At 48.2% G+C, this 8465-nt stretch overlaps 1 pseudogene; it reads right to left on the bottom strand.

The window, feature by feature from the left end:
• Positions 1 to 1995: 1995 nt before the first annotated feature.
• LOC123104836 (GDSL esterase/lipase At1g31550-like) lies at positions 1996 to 4711 on the bottom strand (annotated as a pseudogene).
• Positions 4712 to 8465: the final 3754 nt, after the last annotated feature.

Genomic DNA, 8465 nt, shown 5'->3' on the forward strand with positions numbered 1-8465 from the left:
CTTTGTGTTCTACTTGTGCATATCACCTACGCATAGACCTGGCTCATGATGCCATTGTTGGGAAATGTTGCATGGAAAACAAAAAAAAATCTATGCTCACGCAATGATCTATCCATGGAGATGCATAGCAACGAGGAGGGAGAGTGTGTCTACGTACCCTCGTAGACCGTAAATGGAAGCATTCAACAATGTTGTTGATGTAGTCAAACTTCTTCGCGCTCCAACCGATCAAGTACCGAACGCACGACACCTCCGTGTTCTGCGTTTAGCTCGGTGACGTCCTCCGCCTTCTTGATCCAGCAAGACGGCGAGGTAGTAGATGAGTTCCGACAGCACGGCGGCGTGGTGACGGTAATGGTGAAGTGATCTCCGCAGGGCTTCGCCTAAGCACTACAAAAATATGATCGAGGGAGTAAACGGTGGACGGGGGCACCACACACGGCTAAGACAATGTTGTGTTCTTGTGTGGCGCCCCCTCCCCCCCCCCACACACACATATATATACATATATATACATATATATATATATAGGTGGGAGGGGAGAGGAGGCATCCTAGGGCGGCTAGGGCGTGCCCCAAGGGGCTGGCCGCCGGACCTAGGGCTCCTGCCCCCCCCCCCCCCCCCGCGCCCCCTTTCCTTGTATGAAGAAGGGGGAAGGAAGGAGGAGGGGAGAGGGAAGGAAGGTGGAGTCCTACTCCACACTTTCCTTTCCCTCCCCTCTTTCCTTCTCCTTCTCATAGGGCCGGCCCCTATAGGGGCGCGCCAGCCTCTTGTGGGCTGGTGTGTTCCATCTCTTGGCCCATAAGGCCCATATCTTTGCCGGGGGTGCCCGAAACTCTTTTCCGGTGACCCGATAAGTACACGGTACCCTCCAAAACACTTCTGTTGTCTGAATAGCATCGTCCTATATATCAATCTTTACCTCTCAACCATTTCGAGACTCCTCATCATGTCCGTGATCTCATCCAGGATTCCGAACAACATTTGGTCATCAAATCACATAACTCATATAACATTATATCATCAACGAACGTTAAGCGTGCAGACCCTATGGGTTCGAGAACTATGTAGACATGACCGAGACACCTCTCTGGCTAATAACCAATAGTGGAACCTGGATGCCCATATTAGCCCCTACATATTCTACGAAGATCTTTATCGGTCGAACCGTTATGACAACATACGTAATTCCCTTTGTCCATCGGTATGCTAGTTGCGCGAGATTCGATCGTCGGTACCTAGTTCAATCTCGTTACCGGCAAGTCTCTTTACTCATTCCGTAATACATCATCTCATGACTAACTCCACAGTCATTTGCTTACAAGCTTATGATGTGTATTACCGAGAGAGCCCAGAGATACCTCTCCGATACTCGGAGTGACAAATCCTAATCTCGATCTATGCTAACTTAATAAATACCTTCGGAGATACATGTAGAGCATCTTTATGATCACCCAGTTATGTTGTGACGTTTGATAGCACACAAGGTATTCCTCCGGCATCCGGGAGTCGTTGCATAATCTCATAGTCGAAGTAATATGTATTTGACATGAAGCAAGCAATAGCAATAAACTAAACGATCAATATGCTAAGCTAACGAATGGGTCTTGTCCATCACATCATTCTCCTAATGATGTGATTCCGTTATCAAATGACAACTCATGTCTATGGTCAGGAAACCTTAACCATTTTTTATCAATGAGCTAGTGTAGTAGAGGCTTAGTAGGGACATGGTATTTGTTTATGTATTCACACATGTATTTAGGTTTCTGATCAATACAATTCTAGCATGAATAATAAACCTTTATCACAAATAAGGAAATATAAAATAACAACTTTATTATTGCCTCTAGGGCATATTTCTTTCACTCACAGCTTCTCATCTTTTTGTATGAACGACTTAAGAGACTTTCAGAAACCTATCAAGTTTTTATTTTGAGCGGGTTCAAAAACCTATCAAGTTTATGCAAGTGAACGAGTGTCAATATCGCTCCTCGAGTCCACTTATAGTTTTTTTACTGAAGTTTGGCAGTTTTTGTCTTGCAAAAGTTGATAATGCGGAGAAGTTGCTTGCAAAAGATGTCATTGTAATTATTGGTCGTACAGTTTATTTTATAATTTCTTGAATCATTGATCCAAAGCAGTGTACGTGTAAACATTGAGTATGAATATAGTTATAAGTGTTTCTTACAAAAAGGCTCAATATCTATGAGAACCGGTCAAAACACTTTTTAAAATTTAGGGGTCATCTTTAAAATTCACAAACATTTTAAAAATATGGGACCATCTTCTCAAATTTAGGAATATTTATAGATTTCATTATAATTTTTAAAATCCAGGAACATCTTTTTAGGACATGGTTGTTTTTTAAATTCTATGAACAGTTTAAAAATTCAGGAACAATTTTAAAATCAACTTTTTTTCAAAGAAACTTATAGCTTTATAAAGCGCGATCACTAAATTTCTCAATTCCTTCAAACAATCACGGTGTGCATCTAATTGAAACGCGTTTTCTTTTACAAATGGACCGGACACGGTAGCACGAGCAGCCTGCCTAGTCAAAAAGTTTAGTTAGATGCCTTTGCAGGTGCGAATCAACCTGTGGTTGGATGGTTAGAGGGACTGTAGAATCCTCAGCTCAGCGGGGTTTAAATCCTGATACTCGCATTTATTTCTGAATTTATTTCAAGATTTTTGGCGATGCGCATTCAGTGGGAGGAGACGTTCCCTTCGACGACGAGATGGTTATGGTGAGTTCGTAAATTTCAAGATAATATGCCGGCTCAGTCTTTCGAAGGTGTTCATATGGATAGGATATGCATGTGTTCGTTCATAGAGATGTGTGTATGTGCATGTATATGAGCGCTTGCCTCTGAACTGTGTTAAAAAAAAGATGCCTTTGCAGGTGAGCGTCCACGTGCACCAAGGATTAATTTAGCCGGAACTGCTCTACTCCCTTTGTCGCTGTCTTAGTTAGACCTAGGCTTAGGTGCACCCAATCCTTCGTCTCGCCTCCGCCGTCCACGAGTCGAGCAAAGCAGGCGAGTTGGCCTTCAACGTGGCGCAGGCCGTGTGCCTATTGGCGGCCTCCGTGAAGTGCACCCCATCCCAGGACACGTACTCGGACGGGTCGGCGCACGCCGCCGTCCCGGCCGCGCCGCAGAACGCCGTCATGTTGAAGTTGTACGCGCCGCTCCCGCCGCAGCACGCCGCCAGCGGCTTGTCCCTAAACCCTGAGATCGACGGAGAAGACGAGGTCAGGAGAAAGCTGATGATTAGCCGGTGGCTGATGATTGCTGGCGCATGCATGCGTACCGTATTTCCGGGGCGACGCGATGAGGTCGGCGACGGCGCCGTAGAGGTCGGCGTAGAGGATGGCCGTCCGCGGGTTGGCTCGCCGGAGCTCTCGGAGCATGCCGTTTAGCGCGCGGTTGTGCAGCTCGGCGAGGTCGTTGAGTGGCTTGATGCAGCCGGACGCCGGGTCGTGGTCGCTGCTTTGGTCGAGGGCGAGAAGCTGTGGCTCGCAGCCGAGCGGTATCATCCCCGGAACCAGCACGGTCCTCGCTCCGGCGGCGATCACCTCCTGCAAGCATTCTCATGTACTGTTGGAATGGAGCACAGCTTTATTTGACTCACTGGTAAGAACTGACCGTGGGAGTGGGCTAGCTTACGGTCACGACTGAACGGACGGCGCCGACGATGTGCGGCACGAAGGCCCGCGCCTCCTCGACGGTGGTGTTCCCGGCAAAGGCGACGAGGTAATCGTTTACTCCAATCTCGCCGACGATGAAGAGCGAGCTCGCCATGATCCTCGTACGGTCTGTTATTACAAGGTGACGATGCACGCACCATGGAAAAGAGAAGATTATCAAATCGACCAGCCATGCGTTCTTCGCAAAGGGAGGCCCTTTACACAACACCATGCATGCATGCAGCCCTGTACTGTCATTCCTCACAATAATAAAGATACTGGTACGACACACGTGTTTTTCCTCAAAAAATCGCTAGAAAAGATATAACGCACGTGTAATTAAATAAATAAATAAATATATTGATAAAATAGAGTACTAGTAGAAATCAAGCTGGACGTAGGGTTTACTTACTGCGAACTGAGGCAAGAAGCTGCAAAACGTTCTTGAACCAGCCAACCAGGTGGCTTGGTTTGTGAAGGAGACAGGCACGAACGGCTTAAGCCCTCTGCTCTCAAAGAAATCCGGGCCAAGCGCCGTCGCTCCACCGACGGCGAAGTTCACGCCGCGCCGAAAATCCTCAGCGCTCTTGCCGGCGAGGTAGGGCGTCGGGTGCGGTACCCCCAGCGCCTCAGCTGCTCCACCAAGAAGATCAACGTCTACGTGAGCCTATCAATGCACTACCATATTGAAACTGTTGGTTTAATTGGTGGTTAGTGGTCACCGATGAAGTCGACGACGAGGCGGCCGTCCGACGCCCGGCCAGTGGGGCGCCGGAAGAAGGTCTCGCCGTAGGGCGGTCGGCTGGAGGGGCCCTTGCGGGTGGCCGCGAGACGTAGCGAGTTCCCGGTGTCGATGAGCGAGTCGCCGAAGCTGAAGACGCCAGCGTAGCGCGTCCCGCGGTCGCGGGCGCCACCGCCGCCGGCGGCGCCGATGACGGGGAGAAGCGCCACCGCCACCGCCACGAGAAACCGCGAAAATTGGCCCATCGTATCTCCTGTATGTGCGTGTCTGCTGCTATCCTTGGGTGCTGCGATTTGTGTGGAGCTGTGTGGTTCGTTTTGTAGGCAATGTACGTCGGCAGCGACAGGGAATTGATTAATGGACATAATTCGCTTTACTTTAAGGATCTACTAGAAGCAGCCGCGCGTGCGTGTTTGCATTTTTAAACGATGGAGAAGGGGAAACCGTCCGGGGATTGGAGGCCTCTCAAACGGAACTCCACTATCTCCATCGGCCACACCAGGCGCTTGGCAAGACTCGTTTTGATTGCATCTTGTTGAACGCGACTGCACATCCAAGCGCATGCCCTTGCCCCCGTAGACAGGCTCATCTAAAACAGTACAGTCGGCGTGCGTGTAGATTTTTATAGATCTTGAAAAGAAATCTGGTAGACAATGAGAATAGCCCCGGCCTCTACATCATTCAATGCACGTAATCATTTTTGTTAAAATATCCACTGGTAGAAAAAGAGGCTTCCGTCCAGCCCCATTAGTCGCGAAAGTGTAGGAACCGCGACTAATGAAGTCTTTAGTCGCGGTTCGGCAGACGAACCGCGACCAAAGGCCTGGGCCCAGGGCGCTCGGTGGCCAGCTGGTGCACGTGAGGGGCTTTAGTCGCGGTTGGCCAGGCCAACCGCGACTAAAGGTGCGCAAAGGCCTTTAGTCGCGGTTGGCCAGGCCAACCGCGACTAAAGCTCCTCCCCTATATATACCAGTTCAGCACACTCACTTAGCCATTTGGTGCCACTTCTCTTCACAAGCTTCACAAGGGGGTGTAGGTTTGCTTTTGGTTCCTCTTATGCACACAAGGTGTTTGATGAAATACCCTAAGAGGGTGAAACAAACATGATATGAAGTGTTGGAGCCACACTTGAGGTTCCTCATTTATTTTTTCCTCCTCGATCGCGGTTAGCAACTTGAACCTTTCATGCATGTGTGTCATTGATAAAATATGCATGTGTGCAGTTCATTGTTTAATTTATATTGTTTGTAGCTAGTTAGTTTAACAAATGCATGATGGTTAATTATATATTTTATATTATAATAATGCAGATGAATCGGCAATGGATGTACGGTAACCGACTCTCCGGCGAGTTCACTACGGGTTTGAAAGATTTCCTCGTAGTGGCTAATGCGAACAAGCAGGGGGGTTTTGTTATCTGTCCATGTGTTATCTGTAAGAATCAGAAGGGTTACTCTTCCTCAAGAGATGTTCACATGCATCTGCTTCGGCACGGTTTCATGCCAAGCTATAATTGTTGGACCAAGCATGGAGAAAGAGGGGTTATAATGGAAGAAGATGAAGAAGGGGATGATTTCATCGATGAAAGCTATCTTGCTCATTTCGGTGATACTTTCATGGAGGATGCTGAAGGTGAAGGGGAAGGTGAAGAAGAGGCACGTGATGATCCCGTTGATGATCTTGGTCGGACCATTGCTGATGCACGGAGACGCTGCGAAACTGAAAAGGAGAGGGAGAATTTGGATCGCATGTTAGAGGATCACAGAAAGGCGCTGTACCCCGGATGCGATGATGGTCTGAAAAAGCTGGGCTGCACACTGGATTTGCTGAAATGGAAGGCAGAGGCAGGTGTAGCTGACTCGGCATTTGAAAACTTGCTGAAAATGTTGAAGAATATGTTTCCAAAGGATAACGAGTTGCCCGCCAGTACGTACGAAGCAAAGAAGGTTGTCTGCCCTCTAGGTTTAGAGGTTCTGAAGATACATGCATGCATCAACGACTGCATCCTCTACCGCGGTGAATACGAGAATTTGAATGAATGCCCGGTATGCACTGCATTGCGTTATAAGATCAGAGGCGATGACCCCGGTGACGATGTTGAGGGCCAGAAACCCAGGAAGAGGGTTCCCGCCAAGGTGATGTGGTATGCTCCTATAATACCACGGTTGAAACGTCTGTTCAGGAACAAAGAGCATGCCAAGTTGTTGCGATGGCACAAAGAGGACCGTAAGTCGGACGGGGAGTTGAGACACACCGCAGATGGAACGCAATGGAGAAAGATCGACAGATGGTTCAAAGATTTTGCAGCTGACGCAAGGAACATAAGATTTGCTCTAAGTACGGATGGCATGAATCCTTTTGGCGAGCAGAGCTCCAGCCATAGCACCTGGCCCGTGACTCTATGCATCTACAACCTTCCTCCTTGGTTGTGCATGAAGCGGAAGTTCATTATGATGCCAGTGCTCATCCAAGGTCCGAAGCAACCCGGCAACGACATCGATGTGTACCTAAGGCCATTAGTTGATGAACTTTTACAGCTGTGGGGTGGTGTCCGTGTGTGGGATGAGCACAAACAAGAGGAATTTGACCTACGAGCGTTGCTTTTCGTAACCATCAACGATTGGCCTGCTCTTAGTAACCTTTCGGGACTGTCAAATAAGGGATACAATGCATGCACGCACTGCTTACATGAGACTGAAAGTGTACATTTGCCAAATTGTAAGAAGAACGTGTACCTTGGGCATCGTCGATTTCTTCCGAAAATTCATCCAGTAAGAAAGAAAGGCAAGCATTACAACGGCAAGGCAGATCACCGGCCGAAGCCTGCGGAACGCACTGGTGCTGAGGTATTTGATATGGTCAAGGATTTGAAAGTCATCTTTGGAAAGGGTCCTGGCGGACAATCAGTTCCGAAGGGAGCTGACGGGCACGCAGCCATGTGGAAGAAGAAATCTATATTCTGGGAGCTAGAATATTGGAAAGTCCTAGATGTCCGCTCTGCAATCGACGTGATGCACGTTACGAAGAATATTTGCGTGAACCTCCTAAGCTTCTTGGGCGTGTATGGGAAGACAAATGATACAAAGGAAGCACGGCAGGACCAGCAACATTTGAAAGACCCTGATGACCGGCATCCGGAATGGTTTCAAGGTCGTGCCAGCTACGCTCTGACCAAAGAAGAGAAGGTCATCTTTTTTGAATGCCTGAGCAGTATGAAGGTCCCGTCTGGATTCTCGTCCAATATAAAGGGAATAATAAACATGGCGGAGAAAAAGTTCCAAAACCTGAAGTCTCACGACTGCCACGTGATTATGACGCAATTGCTTCCGATTGCTTTGAGGGGGCTCCTGCCGGAAAATGTTCGAGTAGCCATTGTGAAGCTATGTGCATTCCTCAATGCAATCTCTCAGAAGGTAATCAATCCAGAAGTTCTACCACGGTTACAGAACGATGTGATCCAATGTCTTGTCAGTTTCGAGTTGGTGTTCCCGCCATCCTTCTTCAATATTATGACGCACCTCCTGGTTCACCTAGTCGAAGAGATTTTCGTTCTCGGTCCTGTATTTCTACACAATATGTTCCCCTTCGAGAGGTTCATGGGAGTATTAAAGAAATATGTTCGTAACCGTGCTAGGCCAGAAGGAAGCATCGCCAAGGGCTATGGAAATGAGGAGGTAATTGAGTTTTGTGTTGACTTTGTTCCTGACCTTAAGCCGATTGGTCTTCCTCGATCGCGGCACGAGGGGAGACTAAGTGGAAAAGGCACGATCGGAAGGAAATCAACGATATGTATGGACGGCCATTCTCTGACTGAAGCACACCACACTGTACTGACCAATTCCAGCTTGGTGGCTCCGTACTTTGAGAAACACAAGAATATTTTACGCTCGGACAACCCGGGGAAGCCTGAATCCTGGATTAGGAAGGCCCACATGGAGACTTTCGGCAGTTGGTTGAGAAAACATTTAATGAATGACAATGATGTTGTAGATCAGCTGTACATGTTGGCCAAGACACCATCTTCGACTATAA

Source organism: Triticum aestivum, chromosome 1A, assembly GCF_018294505.1.
Source record: "Triticum aestivum cultivar Chinese Spring chromosome 1A, IWGSC CS RefSeq v2.1, whole genome shotgun sequence".
NCBI lineage: Eukaryota > Viridiplantae > Streptophyta > Magnoliopsida > Poales > Poaceae > Triticum > Triticum aestivum.